This window comes from Cryptomeria japonica, chromosome 8, assembly GCF_030272615.1.
Source record: "Cryptomeria japonica chromosome 8, Sugi_1.0, whole genome shotgun sequence".
Lineage (NCBI taxonomy): Eukaryota > Viridiplantae > Streptophyta > Pinopsida > Cupressales > Cupressaceae > Cryptomeria > Cryptomeria japonica.
Window position 1 is genome coordinate 680,159,277 of NC_081412.1, and position 24,441 is coordinate 680,183,717.

Consider the following 24,441-nt stretch of genomic DNA (forward strand, 5'->3'; position numbering starts at 1 on the left):
TTTGCAGACAAAATCCAACCATAAGAATTCTCCATGTGCTCTACTCAAAACAATTCTGACTACTTCCTCTAGAAATTGGGGAATGTTCAGTATCTCCACAAAACCTAGAGTTTCTATGATTTTGTGTTTGGGTTTGACAGCACAATTTTCATCACAAGTCACTTTAGTAAACATTTTCATCAATTCTTTGGAACCTAGTTCTTCTATATTGAAATGTATGTAAATCCTAGGGTCTTCTACAAAAGCTACACCTTTAGGAATTTTTGAAAATGCTCCTATAGAGTCATCTTTCTTGGCAATCTTGGGAATTATCTTAAATACAGGTCTAGGGCATTTCACATTTTCCACAATAGTAGGGTTCTGAATAAACTTGGGAGCAGAAGAAGAAGCTATTGAAAAATACCTATAGCTGCCTAAAAATATTTTGAATGCTTGAAGGAATCACTTCGCACCTTTGCCTTGAATGCCTTCGCTCTATTTTTTGTGCTCTCTACTAATTTGAATGCTCGGTGAGTCAAAAAAAAGGGAAATTAGCTGATTTATAATGACATTTCTCTTACCAACTGCATTAAATGCTTGTTGGTTAAGTGAAAACTTAACACATCTACCGATAAAGAAGAAATCTATCTTCTCACCATCGACCGAGGGTAATCTGCATGATTTTCAACTTACTGCAATACCCCCAAGGTTTACTTCTCATTTGGATGAAGAATCTCCTGCCAGTGGAGGATTACTCTATTCTACTGATATAGAGATAGTTTCATCAACATTTTGATCTCTCTTCCTAATCCATTGTTTTGAAAATTCTTGCTTTACCTCATCTACCTTTTCTTTTCCTTTCAAATAGGATCCTTTATTGTTTGCTAGTGAAGTCTTGCTTCTAAAAAAATTGCCAATATGTCCAATTTTGTTACAAGCATAACAATTTACATTATTCCTCTGAATAGCCTTTCCATATCCTACACCGGTTTGTGTTCTGCATTGATTAGATAAGTGTCCATATCTTCCATAAACATAGCATTTCACATTCATTCTACAATTTTCTGAATTATGACCAACTTTGTTGCATTTGGAACATTGGCCGGTGGGTGCATTAATATTCTGATTGTTTCTAAATCTACACTAATTTTCTCTATGAACATATTTGTTACAATTGAAACATTTGCCATTAAACTTATAAGCATTAGGTTGTCTTACCGGTTTGTTCTGATCTAGATTTTTTGTAGTACCAGAACTTTCTCCAACTTCAAATCCAAGTCCATTTGTATCTCCATTAGGTTTTTGACTTTTCAACATGTCATTAAGCTCCTCTGAAATTTTCTTGAATTTCTCTTTGTGTTGATTTGTAGTAGCCAACTCATTTTCCTGAATTTCCTTTTGTCTGACAAGCTTAGTTTTATCATGTTGCATGTGAATCAGATTTGTCTTTAACATATCATTTGCATGACTAAGTCTTAGATTTTCATTTCTAGCATCATTGAGTCTTCTAGTCAAGTCTTCATTCTTTTTCCTATCTTCAATGTCTTTACATAACCTCATAGTCATATCTTGCAATTCATTCTTCATATTATTGCTTTCCCGTCTCAATTTGTTTGCAAGTTCATTAAGAGTTTATTTTTCCTCATCATCTTTCTGCATCTTCTCATGAAGTTCTTTTATTTTATTTTTTGCTATAGCAAGGTTCTCTTGAAGTCCTTTAAGGAATTCCTGTGCAGTCCTTAGATAATCTTCAAGTTTGATATTCTTCAATTTCTTTGTATCATAATCTACAAGAGCTCCTTCCAATTATTTTCTTAAGTTCTCCATCTGTACTGGTGTCACAATCTTCCTCAAGTTGTTAGGCTTTTGAAAAATAGAGGACTAGGCTCTGATACCAATTGTTAGAATCAATGACAGTCCCATAGACACTGAGAGGGGGGTGAATCAGTGTCTAATCGATTAGCAGAATATTTAAACTTATTAAGAACTTTGAATCCCAAAACAATGTATTGGTAAACAAGAATTAATGCAGCAAATAAAAATAACAAAGATGACATAGAGAAAACACCATAACACAAGATATTTAACGAGGAACCCTAGTGTGGGGAAAACCTCGGTGGGATTTGTGACCCACAATATTCACTCACTAGCCAATGAATAAATATTACTTATAATGAGGGGCCTGCACATGCAGGAAGGCTAGCAGCCTAGAGCTCACTGCTCAACTACAAAACAAAAGTCTCACTGACTTACAAAATGGATTATCAAAATCCAATATAATGTACTTCTTTAGATCAACATCAACCATGCCAGATTTAGTACCGGTTTAAGCTCAGTCTATTACCAAAACCTTTGCTATCAACTATATCACCTTATCCAAAATATTATCTATTTTCTCATTCTCATATATACTCTTATCTCTAAATGACCTATAAGATCTCATACATATATATGAGTCTTTTACAATATGCCATGTCAGCTTGTACAAAAGATAGTTACAATATAAAACAATAACCAAAGTTTATTCCATGTCGTCTTAAGTGTCGGTATGCATTATTGCCACTGCTGGTGAAGTGTCTTTCGATGTATGTAGAAGTCTATTGCTAGTGGGTTTCCAGGTGTTTGCTAGTTGGTTGCCATCAATGACAACATCAAATATTCTCATAAGAGTGTAGAATACCAACAACACAAACTTATAAGAAAACAAATATTTCATTCTTGGAGTGTTAGGTGCCCTGCACCATACTCCCTTGGGACAAAGAACTCAAGTCCCTTGAGTTATAAGGTCTGAAATCTCCACTCCATGCTAAAGTATATCTTCCTTAGACATCCACATGGCCTCTAAATCAGGTTACCCCTTCCACTTGATAAGATAGTGCTTGTAGACTCCTTTCCTTGTTTTTTTCACTATCTTGGTATGCAAGATACTCTCTAATTCAATCGATTGACTAGGTGGCAAATCCCTTATCCAATATTCATGAACCAGTGATGGCATGTCTATCTAATTTTTTGGTGACTCACCCTTGTATGGATAGAGATCACATACCTTAAAAATAGGAGATATCCCCAAGGTAGGAGGAAGTTCAACCTCATATGCATTCTGCCCATACTTGTGCACCACCTTGAGAGGTCCAATTTTCTTCATCATGAGCTTGATAGGCTGCCCTTTTGGAAGTCTCTCCTTCCTAGGGTATTCCAACACTAAGTCTCCTACTTTAAATTGTACCTTCCTCCTTGTTTTATCGGCTTGAACCTTATACTGCTTAGATTTTGTTGTAAGGACTGCCTTACCTTATCATGCACCTCCTTAATAGCTTTGGAAAAGTTCTCCCCTTATGCACTCTTGGGTGCCATTGAACTGAGATCTCTGAGCTCTAATATGCCCCTAGGATGGAATCCATACACTATCTCAAAAGGACTTTTACCTGTTCTATGGTTCACTGAGTCATTATATGCATATTATGCCTATCCAAGTACTAGATCCCAAGTCTACCCATGTTGTTTGGTAAGACATTTTAGCAAGTTACCCAATGAACGGTTGACTACCTCTATCTGACCATCTGATTGAGGATGATAGGTAGATGAGAAAGATAAATTGGTGCCCAACTTCCTCCAAAGTGTCCTCCAAAAGTAGCTCAAAAACTTCACATCTCTATCACTAACAATGTTGATTGGAAGACCATGAATTCTGACCATCTCCTTGAAGAAGAGACATGCAATATAGGTGGAATCATTGGTGCTCTTGCAAGGTATGAAATGTGCCATTTTGCTGAACCTATCTACCACCACATACACACTAACAAATCCTCTTGGTGTCCTAGGTAATCCTAACATAAAATCTATGCTCAAACATTCCCAAGGCCTCTGAGGTATGACCAAGGGTTGATATAGACCTGCATTACTTCAGGTTCCTTTTTCTCTTTGGTAGATGGTACATTTCTCTACAAACCTTCTCACTCCTAATTGCAACTTAGGCCAATAATAAAACCTACCAGCATGCTCCAAAGTCTTATCAATGCCAAAATGACCTCCAAGACCTCCTTGATGCTTCTCTTGAATAATATTTTGCCTCATAGAACATTGAGGTATGTAAAGAAGATGACCTTTGAGCAACAAACCCTCTTGTATCATGTATTCTGAATAAGAGACATGTGAGGTATTAGAAAAATTAGTACAAACATTATATATCTCTACAAAATCCTTATCATCCTTGTAGAGGTCTTTTAACTCACTCAAACCCACACTTTGCAATTGAATCTCCTGCATGCTCATGATTCTCCTACTTAGTGCATCAACTACTTTTTTTGTTGTCCCTTTCTTGTGTTTGATAGTGATGTATAGGATTGTAGGTACTCAACCCACTTTAGGTATCTTTGATTCAATTTCTCTTGCCCATTGAGGAAACTAAGGGCATGGTTGTCAGTGAAGACTACAAATTCTTTGGGCAACAGGCAGTGATGCCATTTTTTCAATGCTTGAACCATTGCATACAACTCCAAGTCATATGTGGATTACTTTTGCTTAGCTTCATTTAAATTTTCTGAGAAGAAAGCTATAGGATGTACCTCTTGTCTTAAAACTACCCCTATTGCCATTCGGCTTGCATGACATTCTATTGTAAACAACTGATTGAAGTCAGGCAATCTAAGGGTTGGCAGCTCTGCTATCTTAGTTTTCAACATTTCAAACCCCTTATTGGCTTCCTCTATCCGCTTAAAGTGACATTTAATCCCTCCTTTAATGGTGTTGAGAATATGAGCACAAACATGGCTAAAGTTTCTCACAAATTTCCTATAAAATGATGCCATTCCATGAAAGCTTCTAACTTCACTTATTCCCCTAGGGATAGGCCAATTAAGTATTGCTTCTACCTTATTGAGATCCATTTTTAAACATCCATGAGAAATAACAAAACCAAGGTATACAAGCTCTATTTTCAAAAACTCACATTTTTCAAGGTTAATCTTGAGTTGAGCCTCCTTCAACTTCTTCAAAACCATCTCCAAATGCTTGAGGTGTTCCTCCTTGAACCTGATGTAGATCAAAATGTCATCAAGATACACAATAACAAATTTACCAATAAACTCAACTAAGAACTCATTCATGAGCCTTTGGAAGGCACTAGGTGCATTGGTGAGGCCAAATGGAATCACCAACCACTCATATAGGCTTGCATTGGTTCTAAAGGCTATCTTCCATTCATATCTAGGTCTGATTATGATATGATGATAACCAGACTTCAAGTCCACCTTTGTGAAATAGCTTGCACCTCCTAGATTATCTAATAGGACCTAAATCCTTGGCATAGGAAACCGATACCTTATACAAATCTTGTTGATTGCTTTGGAGTCCATGCACATTCTCCATTTGCCTCCCTTTTTAGGCACTAACATAGTAGGAACAACACATGGACTCAAACTCTTCTTGATAAACCCTTTGTCTAAGAGTTCTTGCACTTGTTTGGCGATCTCTTCTTTTTGACTAGGTGTCATTTTGTAGGTAGCTTTGTTTGGCAGATTGGCTCTTGGTATTAAGTCTATTTGATTATTTACATCTCTCATTGGAGGAAAATAATTAGGTATGTCATCCCCTATCACTTCTGCATATTTTTTGAGTATACCTTGCACCTCTTGAGGCACTTCATTCATTGGATCTGCCTTAGCTTCATCTCTAGGCTTCAACACTATAGTATGGCCTTGATGACCTTCTTGTTTCAACACTTTGAGAAACTATTTTCCTCTCATTAGTATCACACTTGAGCCTATTTTTTTTTCTTCCTTTGGTTCAGGTAGTGGATCCATTTGATACTTCTTCCCATTCTTGGTGATAAGATAGTCATTCTTCTCCCCATCATGAGTGGCTCTCACATCATATTGTCGTGGATGGCCTAATAGCAAATGACAAGCATCCATAGGCAATATGTTAGATAGCAATTTGTCCTTGTGCCACCAATTTCAAAATCCACTCATGCTTGTTCATCAACCAATACATGTTGACCCTGGTTGAACCATGATACCTTGTAAGGAGTGAGGTGTGGCAATCTTTTCATTTTGAGTTTGTCCACCATTTCAACTGAGACAATATTCTCAGTGGAACCTAGATCCACAATGACTTTACAAATCTTCCCATGTGACCTACAAGTGGTCCTAAACAAGCTTTTCCTTTGTGGTGGCTCTTGAGCTTGGGGTATCTTGAGCATTGTTCTCCTCATCATCAAGGTTTCTCCATCTATCACTGGCCCTCTCTTGCTGATTCAAGAAGTTACACTCTAAGTGTCCTCCTCTTGAAACAATTGAGTTCTTCTTTCCCACATGTATGAGCTTGTGGAGCTTGAGGTTTTCGCTAGGCACTTACTCATGGTATGCCCAACTTGATTGGAATGATAACACCTACCGGTGAAGACTGTATTTCCTCTTCTTGAGTTTCCAAACCTATCCCTAAAATTTCTCCTTCCTCTATAGGATCCTCTAAATGCTCCTCTCTGAGAGTCCCCACTGCCTTCTTGGCCTTGCTGCTCTTCATTTCTTGGTGATTTATGCCCTCTACCGAAGTTTCCTCTACCTCTAAAATTCTTACCTCCCCTATATTTCTGATTTTGTTCACTCCTCCTTTTGATCTTCTCTTCTTTCCTTAGGGCCAACTAAAAACACTTATGGATAGTGTCTGGTGTGAGGATACTTATCTCATCCTGTATATTCTATCTAAGGCCATTCATGTACCTGACCAACTTGTCCACTTTAATCTCATGCTTCCTAGCCCTCAAACTAAGTTTGTATAATTCTTCAGTGTATGCATTGACATATAACTCCCTTTGTTTCATATTTTTTAGTCTCTTATGGATTTGAACTTCATAATCTCCTGGAAGGAATTGTACCTTAAGTCTAATCTTCATACGCTCCCATGAAGTTATCTTCTTTTTGCCTTCTTGTATCCTTTCTTCTTGCATCATTTTCCACCAAACCAATGTTGATCCTCTCATTCTTGATTTGGCCACATTGATTCTCTTCTCTTCCACTACCTCTTTGTATTCAAAGTGATTATTCAGAGCCTCTATCCAATCTAGAAACTTTTCAACATTGAGGTATCTTCCATATGTGGGTAATCCATCCAAGTTGTCTTTAGAAATGGATTTGACTGCATCCAAGAATAGATTTTGGTCTTGAGCATGGCTACTACTATTGGTTCCTCACCATATTCCACTTCTTCATCAGTCTCATCACCCCATTCTATCTTAACCTTCCCCTTCTCCCTCTTAACTTCTCTAGTTCCTCTACTTCCTTCTGCATCCTTCAATCCTTCTATCATCTCTACCACCAACTGCTGAATGGATTCTAGAGTCATTGCCTTTGGAGGCATTGAAATTTCTTCTGATTCTTCACAATCAGACATACACCAAATATTTCAAAGAATGGCTCTGATACCACTCTGCTGCAAAGAGTCTTGGAGCTTTGTTTATTACACCTTCTTGAGTGACTTGTCCTACTCAACCCTTCAACTTCTCAAGTCCTTCCTAAGGAACTTGGCAAGGCTTATCATAATGAGACCCCCAAGGTCTGAACCTTCATGACTTGCCTCCTAGGTATAGCCAATGGTTTCTGGACAATCAACTCCACCACTTGAGGTTGCCACCTCAGTTACTCACACACTCCTCTCCTGGGCTCCAACCATTCTTGCAAGGATCTTAACACTCAATCACTTCCTATGGTTTCCCAATGCATCTATAAGGTGTCTTCAATGTATTTTGAGGTTTAAGGCTCACCAAATCCATCGCCTTGGCTTCCTAACACTTTTAGGTCTCTACCGGCACCAAAATAGGCTTAGTTGCATTAGCCCTCCCTAGGTGGTTTTAGGGTCTTAATTTGCAAAATTCTCAAACAAGACTAGAAATAAATCATGGATTTGAGTACCCTTTTGGAAGTTACAGACAATATTGGAGAAGTGAATTTGGGTTATCTGTACAAGTGGGGTTTCCAATGCTGCACTATTTTGAAAGGTTTAGGCCTCAGTGGTGACTTGGCAAGATGGGTCTAAAACTCTTCACGAGTCAAATCTCCTGATCCAAAAAATTTAGGAACCTTAAAGGGAACTTAGAGGGATTTCCATTCATGTGTCACTTGGTCCTACACCAATCCCCATGTGCTCATAAATCACACCTTTCTTGTTGTCCTAACTCACCTACTCCCAGCGGTGAACCTAGGGCTTCATTGTTTCTCCTCCTCATGGACCTAAAACACCACACACCCTATTCTAAAGCAATTTAAATATCCTAACCTAGCAATATGAGTTATTTCAATAGGTGCCATCAAAGAATGCCTAGGTTAGAGCCATTTTCTTGCTCTTAAACCCTACTTGCAAGGCTTTTTGCTCCTAGTTGCAAAGAATGGAAGAAATATCTCAACCTAGGACAATCAAACCTACAAATCAACCTTAAATAAGAAAAATAAAATGATCACTTATAATTGCAATGGATTTACACAAGATGGTCCGTACTGGACTATACAAACAGTGAAAATAAGAGTAAAATTGTCAAAACCCGGTGTAAAGAAGGTTGCTTCACAAACCAAAAACTTTCTCTTGCATTTCCAATCCTCCAACCTGTACAATGAAGTGAATTTTGGCTTATATGCTCTTGTTTCAGTTGGTTCAAACAAATTTTAATGCCTTTAACCAAAACTGTAACTTTTGCAAGAAATTGCAAAATGTTGCTGAGCAACGTTTTCCAACTTTTGGCTCCAGGATGCAATTTTGCATTCTAATGCATTTTAAGACTCCTGAAGGTCCTCAAACACCCTAGAAGACATAAACACAACTAAATTAAGCCCTAATACATTAATAAATTCATCTGGAGTACTTTACCTATGAAATACCTAAGCATCTCACTTTTGAGGCTGTCAGCATCCTAAACATAATTGACTCAAACCAAAACTTGGACAACTCAACCATGGCTCTACTGAGTCCTCAATGGTTGGTCCATTATTACATGACAAATATAACAAACAAAATTAAAAGAAAAAAAATATTTCATTCTTGGAGTGTTAGGTGCCCTGCACCTAGCAGTCCCCATCAGGAAGACTACTTCAAAAATTATTTGTAATTTCTTGAAAGAGAATATCTTGACTAGGTTTGGTGTACCCTAGAAGATCGTGACCGATAATGCCCCAAATTAATTTTCTGAGGAACTCAACCTATTTTTTTATGATCATGGCATTTAATTATCTCATTCTTTAGATTACTATCCATAAGGAAATGGCCAGGCTGAATCTAGCAATAAGAATGTAATTTCTATAATGCAAAAATTGGTGGCTGAGAATGCAAAGGATTGTCATAAAAGGCTATATGAAGCACTATGGGTAGATAAGACCTCACCTAAAAGGGCCATATCTATGACACCATTTGAATTGGTATACGAAGTAGAAGCTCAACTATCCTTAGCCTTGGAATTATCAGTTGCTAGGTTGCAGAAATTAATAGAAGATGAATTCTTCCAAAGTGCTTTGTGTTAGCACATATTTTAACAAAATATTTATGTGCTATATATGAATGCTTTTTGTAGATAGTCTCATCATAAGAGAATTTACTATTGGATTGTATGTGCAGGTGATATGTTGTAGTGTCTTCATGAAAAGGCACCACTTGGGCATATTCAAGGGAAATATAGTGTGATGGCATTCTGGTAATCCTCATCTTCACAATTAGTTTCATTGCAAGAGAACTTTTGGAAGATCAACATAGAGCAGGGTTGTGAACATGTTTAGAGATTCCAATGGTGTGGGAGAAACCTTTCAGTATCGTTATTAAAATTTGCATTCAAAGAGAAAGGCATCTTTTGTACAAAATGTAAAATTCTGCTTATTGGCATAAGTCACCCCAACGAGATCGCCCAAGGAGGATGGAGTGTGCTGATTGGAGTAACTCATGCCAATGGTGTTTCCTAAAAGCATGAGCGATGGGAAGAAGTGCGACTAAGTGGTAATCTATTGGGGAGAGTTATGGCGATGATATGATAAAAAGTTGGAGTCATCGAAGTAACATACACTATTGGGAACTAGGAAAATTTTTTATCCTGATACTCGATGGGGTTATTGGTGGAACTATTGCCGACAATAGACAGAGCGACGTATTCATAGAAATGTCATCGGGTCATCGGGAGGCCATAATTTATGTTATCCTAATACCCGATAGACTAAGTGGAGAAGGTGACTCTATCAGTGAGACTTTCTCCGATAAAGCAATACCAAGCAAAAAGGGGGCTAGGCCATCGGGATAACATACATTATCGGGAAATTGTGTTTTGAGTTATCCCGATACTCGATGAGGGAGACAAGCTCATTGCCAACAAATAAATTACATCAGGAAAACCTACGCTGATAGACCGAAGCAACCCAATAAGGAGAATAAGGTACAGGTTGAAATAAAAGATTCATCGAAGTAACTTACATTATCAAAGAAACATTTTTAGAGTTGTGCCGATGCCTGACGGGCAAAATGCCACAAAGGGATAAACAAAAGGAGTTTTCAACAGAGAGACCTACCTTGATTTGATGTGAGGCCTTACCCCAACCCATCCTAGCATTTCAGTGATTTTCATGTTGGAACAATTATGGATGCTTTATTTTTATGCATTATGGATATAGAACTTTATATGATTCCAGGATTGGATAACATTGATATATTGATGCTTCATTTCTATGCATTATGGATATAAAATTTTATATGATTCTAGGATAGGATAACATTGAGATGGTGTATGTCATTTATTTGATTTGCAAGACTTTATTATGATATTATAAATATGATGCATATCTTATGAATGGATTTAAATTTATGAGGATTATGATAAATTGCTTATGTGGATTTCTTTGTTATATGGTAAATTGATTTGTATGATGTCAATTGTATGTAGAGTGATTAATTTGTATTCTTATTTATGTGTTTAATATTATATGAGGCTATTTGGGAATTACTAATGTATAATTGAGATGCGCAGGAAAATTATCCATGTGACCATGGAAACATTATGGAGAATCAAGCCTAGACCTATGTACATTTGTAAAACTAGGGGATGTAGATTTGGAGAGACAACACCCCATATGTATCGTATTTTATTCGTAAACATAAATATTTGCATGTGTGTTAAATTTTATTTATTAATTTGTATAAATCCTACAAAAGACAGTTTCCATGTGTGTATTTGTGATGTTGAATTGTATTTGTAGTGTCACTTGACACATATGTTGTATGTTGAGTTGGCATTGTCATGTCACCTTTTGAGAGATTTATTTTACCAACATGATATATTTCCAAATTATCCTTGAAGGTCCCAAGTAATCTAGGATAGTGAGCCTTTAGGAGGGTCAACTCAGAGTTGACCCGTAGGTAAACTTTTGGTGGGCTTTCAAAGGGTTAAACCAACTCATAGAGTCAGTTTTGGAGCATTTTTAGTGGGCCCTATGGGGTACCTATGGATGAAGGTCAAATTTGGCCATGTGTCCACTCCCTAGGACTTGTTTAACCTCCCCAAAAAGTGGATTTCCCAAGATGACCGAATTTCATCTTTAGGAGAGCCATTCTTGGTTAGATAACCTTCTTGGTATGTGTCATTCCTCTTTGTTGGTGTAAATAAATATTCATTTTGGATATTATTACACTTACTTAAGTTAACTTAGGATAATGCATTTCATAGTAGTTTGGATATGAGACACTTGGGTGTTTGTGTCACATTGGGATAGTGTGTGTAGGAGAAATTCCACCTTTTATGGTGTTGATCTTGTTGTTACACTATCATATCCACTTATTGTGGAGTGATAATTCCACCTTCAGTGGGTGATCCATCTCTTGTGGAATATTATATTATTTCTCCTACCTACCCTTAGTATTTCTTACCTACCCTTGTTTCTCATTGAGCCACATGTCATGTTTGTGTGCTCATACATCCATATGGCCTTGCCTATATAAGCAGGCCTCTATTCATTGTATTGGTTAATCCAGTTGATCATTTTTGTATATTGATGAGAATACAGTTTGTTCTTCTCATTCTATTGTCTCTTTTATGCTTTTCATTGTGCCCTTGATCTTGGCAAAATCCAACATGGTATCAGAGCTATTGGGGCTTTGTTGATCAGTTTTTGGAGACATCGTGGAAGGCTTCTACTTTTGGATTTGGGGATCTTCATTTTTTGGGGGCATCATACAGCGATTTGGACATCACCGTTGAATCCGGGAGGCCATTTCCATAAATTTCGACTATAAAGTTGACCTATTTTGGTGAGAAATTTTTTTTCCCCATTTTGCCTATTTTCGTACGGATTTCAAAAAAAAATTTTACAGAAAAAATTTATTTTTTTTGAAAAAAAAAGAGGGGGCATTTCGAAAAAAATTGAAAAAGAAAAAAAAAATTTGAAAAAAAAATTTGTTTGGGGGTCCAAAGACCCCCTCGTGCCCCGTACACTGCATTTTCTGCAGATTTCACAGGCACCCGTACCCGCAAAACGCTGCCCATGCAGGTTCCGGATGTCGCACCGAGATCTCCCGCCGACGGCACTCGCAGGTCCCCGGCGACTCCCCCGCCCACCGTCTCCGGCAGCTCCGGCTCCCCCGTCCACCGCTCCAGTGCCGCTCGCCTCCGCATGATGCCACCACCGGCTCACGGCTCTGCCACACAAACTCAGCAGGACCACAGACCGTAGGAACCCGTGCCTGCCACATGGCAGGCGGCCACTGGCCCACGGGTACACCCGTACACGCAGACTGACATGTCATCTCAGCACGTAGACCAGTCCAGTCAGCCAATCCATACACCATGTCAGTGCCAGATAGACCGTACGATCTACCCAGTCACAGGGCCACGCAAGCATCCATACAGTGCCACGTCATCTGTACGACCTGCATAGTCAGCCACCCAGTCAACAAGGAGGTGAAGTTTTTGTGACGTTCATATGACTGTCAAATTTAACACAGTGACTTGCTGATGTCAGCACCACATCAGCATTTTTTGAAATTTTTTTTGACCCCTCTCCATTGAGCTTTTCAGTTTTGCAGTCCAACTTTGAAAGGCCATATCTTGCTCATTTTTGCTCCTTTTTTGGTGCAATTTTTTTTAAAATGGGCTAAAATTTCGTGATCTTCGCAGTGGTGTAGTTATTTTCTGATTTTGTTGTATAAGTTTTTTAGAATTTTTGGATTCTCTCAGCTGTACCTGTCCAATCCTCAATTCTACAACTTCAAAGGCCTCGTTTGAGCTCATACGACCTCCTTTTCAGGTGCCATTTTTTTTGAAAGTGCTTATTTTTTTGTCTACTTTTAGAATATATGATCAGATTTCAAAGATTTTGAGTGGAAATTATACTTTCAAATATTGGTCTTATTTGGCCTATTAGGTACTTGTAAATTGCTTGGATCTTAGTTAGATCTCTTGCATTATCAGGTTGAGACTCTTTTGGCCTTATTGAGGCAGTTGTAAAATTGTAAATCAGAAGTCCACTTTGCCATTTTTTGCAAGTGGCCCATTGTATACGCACTACTTATAAAGTGCCAACTCATCACATTTGGGGGGGGGTTCTTTGATTGAGTGAATTTGGGGGGGTGTCTTGTGTGATTGTGCCTCTCTTTGTGCTCTTTCCATTCTTGTTGCAATGAGTCCTAATAAGTTTCCACCATTAACTCCACATAATTATGCATCATGGAAAATTAAAGTATGGAGTAAACTAATGGAAAAGGGTCTCACACACTACATAGATGGAACAATAACAACACCACCTGATCCTAAGGCTGATCCAAATGCTCAATTAGAATGGCTCACAAAGAATTGCATGGCTCTTGGAACCTTATGCAAGTATGTATCAGATGACCTCATTTTCCACATTGAGAAGTGTAAAACAATTAAAGAGGCTTGGGATATGTTTTAGAAATTGTATGGACAAGTTGATGAAATCAGAGGCTATCAGATTGATAATGAGCTCACCAACTTAGATCCCAAGAATTTTGATACAATCCAAGATTATGTAACCAAAGCAAATGAGCTAAGAGCAAAGCTAAAGGATTGTGGAATTGACAAGAAGGATGCTCAATTGATATTCAACTTGTTGGACAAGCTTGCACCAGAATATGCAGCATTTGTATCTAGCTTCCAAACTCATCGTTTGATAGTGGGGAGTTCTTATGTTATGCCTTCATTTGATGCTTTCACAGAAATGTTGATATTGGAACAATCTAAGTTGTTGAACATGGGGTTTCTCAAGTCTTCAAAGTCCTAGGCTTTGGTAGCAAATCAAGGAAATCAAGGAAGTGAAGGCAAAGATTCCAACAAGAAGAAGAAGCAATCTAAGTCTCAACCACACCAGGAAAATGGACAATCATCCTCTCCATCACAAGGCAATTTTCAATCCTCTTCCAAGAAGGGGACACCACCTAAGAAGGATAAACCAACTTGTGCATATTGCAAAAAGTATGGTCATGATGAGCATCGCTGCCATGCAAAGCAAGTTGATGAGTTAACCAATCTTCTCAAGAAAAACAACATCAACTTGCCATCCGCCTACATAAAGAAGGATTCAACTCCTTCCTCTTCCTCACAGTCTAAGGGAAAAGGGCAAGCATTTGTGGCTACAACAGGTTCTTCACAGCAATGGATACTTGACTCGGGTGCCTCATATCACATGAGTTCTACAAAGGAGCAGTTTTCTTCATTGGAACCATCTAAGGTACCTCACATTTACATAGGTGATGACACACAAGTAGAGGTTGAAGGGAAAGGTTCAGTTGACATGGATGATGGAACATTTGAGAATGTTCTCTATGTTCCTAACTTGTCTACCAACCTTCTCTCCATCTACCAAATCACTCACTATGGGAATGGGAAAAAGGTTGAGTTTACCCCAAATTCAGTTGTGGTAAACGAACTTGATGATGCCTTGGTAGCAGTGGGACAAGTCAATGACAACTCTAGACTTTATTCATTCTCCCACTTTGTGCCAAGTTCACCTTCTAGGGCCTTGCTTACTCATTCAAATTTAGAAAGTAAGCTATGGCATGAGCGGTTTGGTCACCTCAACTACCGCTATCTTTAGCAGCTAAGCACTAAAGACATGGTCACAGGTCTTCCTCGAATCAGTTTTTCAGAGGGTGTATGTTTAGGTTGTTCCATGGGCAAGCATCCCAAAGAGAAGTTTGATAAAGGGAAAACTTGGAGAGCTTTGGAAGTTCTTCAACTTGTTCACAGTGATGTAGCAGGTCCATTTCCAGCACCTTCATTTAGTAAGGCCCGCTGTGTTCTTACCTTCATTGATGACTACTCCCGCTTCACTTAGGTCTACTTTCTCATTCATAAGAGTGAAGTATTTGACAGATTTCAAGACTTCAAGACTTGTGTGGAGAAGCAATCTGGAAAAGTGATCAAGATTCTTCGTACAGATAATGGCAGGGAATATGTGAACAAGAGACTTGATGATTTTTGTACATTTGAGGGGATTGATCTTCAACATTCTGTTGCATACACTCCATAGCAGAACGGGGTTACAGAACGCAAGAATCGAACTCTCAAAGAAATGGCTAGCTGTATGATACATGCACATTCTCTTGATCCCGCTTTTTGGGCAGAAGCTATCAGTTGTGCCACACACATCTAGAACCGGGTTCCTCACAAATCTTTGCAAGGTATTACTCCTTTTGAAGCCTGGGCTGGTAGGAAACTGATTGTGAGACATTTCAGAGTCTTTGGGTGTCCAGCATGGGCTCGCATACCTCCATAGAAATGCAAGGCTTTGGAACCATAGAGTTGGCCTTGCATATTTGTTGGATATCCTAAGGGTGTTAAGGCATATAGATTGATGGATCCAGAGACACATGAGGTATTCATTGAGAGGAGTGTTTTGAGGAAAGCTCTCCTAGCTTAGCCTCTCTACCTCCTCCACCTTCCTCCATTGTGGATAGTGATATTAGTGATTCAAATGATGAGACTCCCTCAACTCTGACTCGTAGGGTTACACCTCCGTAGGGTCGACTTGCAGTTGAGGAGCTTCGTTCTCCACCTCCACCTAGACCTCATTGGGCTCGACAGACACTTGAGTCCCCGGGTTCTCTTGTTGGGGATCCTTCGGATACACGAAGAACTCAATCACAACATCAGGATCTTCCACATGCATTCATTGCTACCATTTCCAATCCACAGACATTTAGGGAAGCATCAGGGGTTCCTGAGTGGGACCAAGCTATGGAGGAAGAGTATAGTTCCTTGATGAGGAACAACACATGGGATCTAGTCCATCTCCCCAAGGGGAGAAAGATGGTTCGATGTAAGTGGATCTATTAGACCAAGTTTGCAGTGGATGGTAGTGTGGATAAGTATAAGGCTCGGCTTGTTGCAAAAGGTTTCTCGCAGGTTGCAGGTGTTGACTATACTGAGACCTTTGCACCCATAGCTAAGATGAACTCCATTCGTTTGACACTTGCTATTGCTACAGCTCATGGTTGGGATGTACATCAGATGGATGTGAAGAGTGCCTTTCTTCATGGTGACCTTGATGAGGAGATTTATATGGAGCAGCCACAAGGTTTCATCCAGGATACTTCCTTGGTTTGCAGATTAAGGAAATCTCTCTATGGCCTTAAGTAGGCCCCCAGGGCTTGGTATGCCAAGATGGATTCCTTTCTTCTCTCTGTAGGTTTCACCAAGTGTCATTCCGGTCTGAATGTCTACATTTTGCGACAGGATGACTCTCACTTGATACTTGTGCTCTATGTTGATGACTTGATCATTACAGGGAGTACTTCATCCATCATTAGCAGGGTCAAATCTACTTTTCATGACAGATTTGCTATGACTGACTTGGGTCTTTTGCACTACTTTCCCGGGATAGAGATTTCATAGTCACCTTCTAGGATTACTCTATCGTAGCCCAAGTATTCTCTTGATCTACTTGCACGCTTTCATATGGCTTATTGTAAGCCTGCCCCGACTCCTTTTCTTTCAGGAGTCAAGCTTGAGGCTCAGTGTTCTTCTCCACTAGTTGATGCCACTTTGTATCGTCAACTTGTGGGTAGTCTCATCTACTTGACTCATACACGCCCTGATATTTCATTTGCAGTTGGTATGGTTTCCTGCTTCATGCAGGAACCACATGAGCTTCATTGGAAAGCCGCCAAATGCATTCTACATTACATCCAAGGTACACATCACTATGGGATTCACTATGCAGCAGGCACAGGACTTCGCTTGGTTGGTTACACAGACTCCGATTGGGCTGGTGATCTAGTTGATTGTAAGTCTACTTCTGGTTACAGTTTTCACCTTGGTTCCGGCCCCATTTGTTGGCAGAGCAAGAAGCAACATGCTATTGCTCTCTCTTCGACTGAGGCTAAGTATCGAGGCACTGTTAACACAGCAACTGAGACCATTTGGCTCTAGCAGATCCTCACAGAGTTTGGATTCACTACTCCATGGCTGACAGTCCTATATTGTGACAATCAGAGTGCCATTGCCATCTCGAAGAACCCAGTCCAACACTAGCGGACCAAACATATCAAGATTCATATGCACTATATCCATGAGCTCATCCAGGAGCAGGTCATTGATTTGCAGTATTATCCTACAGCAGAGCAGGTTGCTGACATATTCACCAAATCTTTCACCGAGAGTAAGTTCCAGCAGTTGCGAGCTCTCTTGGGGGTGCGGGATGTGTCATTAGGGGGGGTCAGCTGACTTCTCCTTCCTCTCTTATGGGGGGGACTTTTTCCTCTTTGAGGTTTTGTCCTTCTTCTTTGAGAGTCTTTTGTACATTCATCTCTCTTTTGGGGGGGAGTTTTTTCCCACTGGGTTTTCTCCCTTTCTCTGTTTGTGAGAGATTGCATTGCATAGTTTTGCTTGCATTTGCATTTTGTACATGGGTACCTATCATGGCCTAGTAGCTGGGACCCATCTTGCATTTTTGACTTGAGTCTTCATTTCCCTAAGTTGCACTTAAGGGGGGGTGTTGGTGTAAATAAATATTCATTTTGGATATTATTACACTTACTTAAGTTAACTTAGGATAATGCATTTCATAGTACTTTGGATATGAGACACTTGGGTGTTTGTGTCACATTGGGATAGTGTGTGTAGGAGAAATTCCACCTTTTATGGTGTTGATCTTGTTATTACACTATCATATCCACTTATTGTGGAGTGATAATTCCACCTTCGGTGGGTGATCCACCTCTTGTGGAATATTATATTATTTCTCCTACCTACCCTTAATATTTCTTACCTACCCTTGTTTCTCATTGAGCCACATGTCATGTTTGTGTGCTCATACATCCATATGGCCTTGCCTATATATGCAAGCCTCTATTCATTGTATTGGTTAATCCAGTTGATCATTTTTGTATATTGATGAGAATACAGTTTGTTCTTGTCATTCTATTGTCTCTTTTATGCTTTTCATTGTGCCCTTGATCTTGGCAAAATCCAACACTCTTCCCCAATTCCATTCCCCTTTTAGAGGTGCCTTGGTTAGGGAGTGTGTAAGACATAGGGAATATGAACCAATGGGAGCTCTCACTCTATCCAAGAGGTTGGAAGGAGTGAGAGAAGCCTTCTTTGGCAAGGGATTGAGACTTACAAAGTTAATCACCCAGTCTCCATATTTGGAGATGAGATCTTGCAGTTTTGAAACCAGTTTAGCATAGAATTTTTGGCTAAGTGTTAAGAAAAGAAGTGCGGATTTGGGCTGCTCTACTCAAAACTATCCCTAGCAAACCCTTGGCGAATTCAAGGTTTGTTAATTTTCTTACTTTGTATGTTGAAAATCTTTTTTGAAATATTGCTTGAATGTAGTTGTTTGCTTCCCTTGTATTTTCTTTGTGAACATATTTATGTGATTTTTCTCCTATTTTTGGTATGCAATTTCTTGTGTTTTGGGAGTATACAAGGGCATCTTACCCTTGGGAGGGTAGAGTGTTCTTGGGGGTGGAAGGTTTTTTGACAACCTTAGAGTGAGAGGTTCTTTTTAAGAGAGTAATCTCAAGGGTTTATTTATGTGACCCTTGCTACATAGTTTTGTTTATGCATTTGGGGGTCATAAGGGGAGATATATGACATGTATGGCTTGGGGGTCATAAGGATGTTGGGTCAAGATGGATTTGTGATGTATTCTTGGTTGCCATGAAATGGCTTGTGATCTACTATCTTCTAGTTCTCCTCAAGGTACTTGGTCCACTTCCACCCATGTAAAAATCACATTATGTGATGAAGTTCAGCCTTGGGATGGGAATGTGATTGTTTTGAGTTTTTCCTTGCTTGTCTGTGTATTGTTTGAGTGTAACCCATCTAGGTCTTGGTTCTCCAAGCTTGGAGGTGGCTTCTAGTAAGCCTAGGTTGGGAGGTGAGCCCTCCATGGTCACAACCTTAAGATTTTGTATTGCAGGTTGCTTTGGGAAGGGATTGAAGGAAAAGCTTGGATATGGTCTTACTGATTCTATTTAGTTGTAGAAAGAGAATAGGGAATATAATATTGTATTTCAGTTGCAGAAATGTAAGAGAAGAGTTTTATGTTGTATTTATTTTGAAAAGGAAATGTACTATTCAAAAAAGCTTACCATGTAATGTACTGTATTTACTAAAGATGTTGATCTTTTAAGTAAGGAGAAAGCATTTTGAATAAATTTTGTAATGTTAATGTTGTTGTCCTTTATTTCAAATCTATCATTTTGCTTCTAAATAATACAAGAAATTTACATAGATAAGTTAATTTATTTCAAAGAAAGCATGAATGTTAGTAAGCTAGAAATAACATTTAGTCCTAGTTATTTAGATCCTAGTGCAAAAATATGGTTAAAAGGATATTAGAGGAATAATGGGTTTGCATTTTAAAGTTTTTAAATGATTTCTAGACTGTTATAAGGTTGTCGTAGTTTTATTTATCTCTATCATTTATTCAAAAAAAAAGTGCAGAAAGTATAATGGAAATAAATGAAACAGAAAGACATGAATGCTAGTAAGAGAAAAGTAATTATTTAGTTCTAGTTATTTTCCAAATGCAAATAAGGTTAAATAGACATTTGAAGTATAATAGTTTTGCATTGTACAAAATGATAATGTTTTTAAAGGTTTTCTAGACTATTTTAATGCTGCTGTAATTTTATTTATTCCTGTCATTTATTTATTTCAAAAAAAAAATGTAGAAAGTTAAGGTAGACAAATTTATCTTTTCCTATCGTTAACTATTAGAAGTTTAAAATGAAAAGAAATGCAGTTAGTTACATCTGTTAGTTTTAGAAAGTCCATTGTTATGTGATTAAAATATATATATATATAGATAGATGTTTATGCAGCTTTAGACATAGAAGAAAAATCTAGAAATTTAGATAGATTTAAAAACAAAAAAAAAGCCAGTTAGTTTTAAATACCTTGTAAAAAAAAAAAAAAGAAATAGATATTTAAATAATCTATACATTAAAACTATTGGAAAGGAAATATTTTACTACATATTGTTGGTTATTTTAAGAGTCACCATTATTCCCTGCAAATAATCCCCATATATTAATCCATACATACATACATACATACATACATACATACATACATACATACATACATACATATATATATATATATATATGACCCGAAGCTCCATGCGGGAGACCCTTGGCGGCTTGAGCCCCACAAAGGCGTTGGTGGTGCCACTGTGAGCCATTCCCTGCAAGGATGCCTCAGCGTCACTACGGGCTGCGACCTATAGTGGCGCCTCGACGCTGCTGCGGGTGGCCTCGCCTTTGAACGCCGCCCCTGTCATACCTTTTGTGGCCCCTCCTATCAGCACTACTAATCTCCAAAACCCGCTGCCCCTTGCATAATCTTATCCGCCGCTATGGTATGGTCGCCGCCCCTATCGGGTCCCCTGTACACACAGAACACACACACACAAAAAAAAGCAAGGGTAAACCCTAGCATAAAAAAAAGGGAGCATGAGCATGAAGTGTAAAATATGCAACCCTAACCTATATTCGGGTTAGGCTTAGCATATAAAATTAAAGAGGAAAATAGGAAATGCAACCCTAGCCCATATTCGGGTTAGGGTTAGCATTTAGAAAAGGAAAGTAGATTATTAGAGTTGGTTTTAAATAAAATTTAGTAGAGAAATAACTCAACCATATTTAGGATTTGAGGTTTAAAAATATTAGTTAAAGAGGGGGAATTCTTTTTAAAGCTTGAAAAAGAATTTCCCTCCTATTTAATCAGAGCCAAGTGGGGAATTTAATTATAACTCCCTATTTGACTAAGGTGAAGATTAATTTATTTTAATATAGTCTTTTTGTCAACACAATAAAAAAATGGGGGTTAGTTTTATATAGATATATTAATTCGCAATAATTGATTTAATTTTAATAACTAGGGTTATTTTATAGTTAATGTTCATATTTAATTAAATATGGATGTTAAGTTAAATTTAATTTGGGAGAAATTATTAATGAATAGTAATAGTTGTTTTACGCGAAATCAAGCCTATGAAGTCAATTTTGGCCAAGAGTTTAAATAGTCAAAAATTTGAAGGTTTTGGGAATTTAATATTGACTATAATATAAAATATATTTATTTGGCAAATATCATTATTGAATTGTTAACCTTATTGGTTATATTAAAAAAGTGGATTTGTTTGCACCCAATTAATTAAATAACATTATCATTATTTTAATTAACCTGGAATAATTTTAATACAATCGAGATATTTAAATATCTCTTGACTTTAATTAGTGGAAAATTAATTAATTAAATTGCGATGACCCTCTTAGGGGAATAATTAGTCTTCATTAATTATTGTCACTTTATTGATTGAGTCAATTATTTCAACTTTAGTAAACAGTTCTATTTACACCTTAGTTAAGACAAAACTTAATTGATTTCATTTTAATGTAGATTATATTATAAGTTTATGTTTGAAAAATAAAAATAAAAAATAAAATTGTTGTTTCATTTTTTGCCCAAAAGTTTGGACATGACATTTTGGTATCAGAGCAAGGTTTCCAACACTAGGAACCTTTCTCCATTACATTTCACTTTAATTATTTAATTAATTAAATTTTTCTCCAAAAATTATTTATTTATTTCATTTTATTTTATTTTCTCATAAGGATGCCTCTGACTATGCGACAAGTTCACAAGCGCGGTAGGGGTCCTAGGCATACACGTATGGCACACGAAGATGTTGATAGGGAGGAACCAGTTCCAGAAGGGAACCTAGATGCTCCTCCTAAACGTTCGGTTGACCCAAACTGAGATATCTTATTGGTGCTTCAGAACCTGATTGGGATAGTATACGACAGGCTTCCAGTAGTTGACCATCATGCAGAAAACTAGAACTCAGGGAGTCAAAGATCAATAGTTAGGGAACGAAGTAGGAGTCCACCTCCTAATCCCTTAGAGGGCTAGGTTGAGCATGAGCCTGAGTTCGTTCATCTACCCAGACCACCTCCGATAGTAGGACCTGTATATTTTGAGAGAGCACGTCATGATCCAGGGGATCTGATCAAAGAGGTTTTGTGCCTCCATTCACTATCTTTTGGGGGATCTACCGACGGGGTAGAGACCGAGGCTTGGATTTTGAGCCTAGATTGGTGCTTTGCATTAGGTTCCTACAAAAGCAATCTAAAGGCACAAGTAGTAGTTCACCTTTTGAGAGGAATGGCCTCCACATGGTGGAGACTGGAGGAATACAAGTGTGGCCTAGTTGCAGACACCCTCACATGGGAGATCTTTACAGAGAGGTTTAGGGAGAGATACCTGTCGGAGCACTTCAGGCACTATAGGATAGATGAGTTCCACAACCTCCAGCAAAAGTGTCTCTCAATGACCCAGTATGAGAGTAAGTTCATCGAGCTCCTACCATATGTGAATTACTTGAAGGACGAGAAGCTTCTCGTCAACCATTTTATCAGGGGACTAAATGTTGGGATAGCAGGATCAGTGAGGATGGCTACTCCAGGAAGCCTTTGGGTTGCCATGGAGAAGGCCTTGATAATCGAGGAAATTCATGTCAGGCCTTAGGACATGAGGGATCGATTTCAGAATAGAAACCTTGCACCTCAGTCTTTTGGATTTTAGAAACCCCACTGGAAAGGCAACCACGTGAATACATCGGGGTCCTTTAAACCCCCTCCTCCATAGCAGTCATAGTAGAATCAGAGGCAGAGGCCCCCTCAAGGACAATAGGGCTATAAGCCCAAGTAGTGGCATTCATAGGGTCCTAGGCATGACTAGAGAGCACAGGGTACTCATACACCTCCAATACAGGCTTAGTAGTCCTCCAGGGTTGGGTATAGTGGTTCAAGTAGGACAGGTGGAAAATCTTTCTCTAGGCCTCAGAGCATATAGTTTCAGGCATGTGGTGCTTGTTTCACATGTGGAGCCATGGGGCACATGGCGAGAGTGTCCGTAGGGTTAGATGACAGTTAGTCAGAGGATGGCAGCATCAGAGCCTACAGTTGGAGATATGGGCAAGTCCCATAGGGTCTTCGCAATGGTTGACAACCACCAAGCAGAGCACCAGGCCACAATTATTGAGGTTGTAGGTATGATCAGTGGTATCAGTATTTCTATATTGTTTGAATCAAGAGCTACTAACTCCTTTATATCTCCATTGGTTGTGGAGTGTTGCGGGCTAGTGGCAATTAGGCAAGGAGTCATTTGGGAAGTGGAGTTAGCTTCAGGGGCTAGAATGTCAATGGATTCAGAGGTTAGGGGATGTCAACTCCAGATTGGTAATACCACCACCTTAGTAGACCTTGGAGTTATACCACTTGGATATTATTGTATCATACTTAGCATGGATTGTCTTTACGCCCACAGAGCCAAGATGGATTGGCACCTGAAAAAGATCAAGTGTGAGGATGATCATGGTGCCCCCATAGTAATCACTAGGATTCAGAGGCCTGTGTCTTTTCATATGATTTCATCTATGCAGCTTAAGCGGAGCATGCGAAAGGGATGCTTGTTGTTTGCTATCACCATTAGTGATAGAGGAAGAAAATGAGAAGGAGCCTTCCCTACATGATCATCCCATCCTTGAGGAGTTTGTAAATGTGTTTCCAATCAATCTACTAGGTATGCCACCTAGCAGAGAGATTGACTTCCACATAGATCTTGTACTAGGAGTCAAGCTTGTTTCAAGAGCACCTTATAAGATGATCATGAATGAGCTTAATGATCTCAAGATGCAGCTTTAGGGTTTCTTAGAGAAGGGTCACATTCTTCCTAGCATCTCCCCTTGGGGTGCACCAGTCATCTTCGTGAAGAAGAAGAACGGATCCCTTCGGTTATGCATGGATTACAGGAAGCTAAACAAATTGACCATCAAGAACAATTATCCCTTGCCTAGGACCGATTATTTGTTTGATCAACTTCAGGGTGCTAAAGTGTTTTCCAAAATAGATCTGAAGTCAGGGTACCATCAGTTGAGGATAGTGGAGAGTGATATCCACAAGACCGCATTTCGT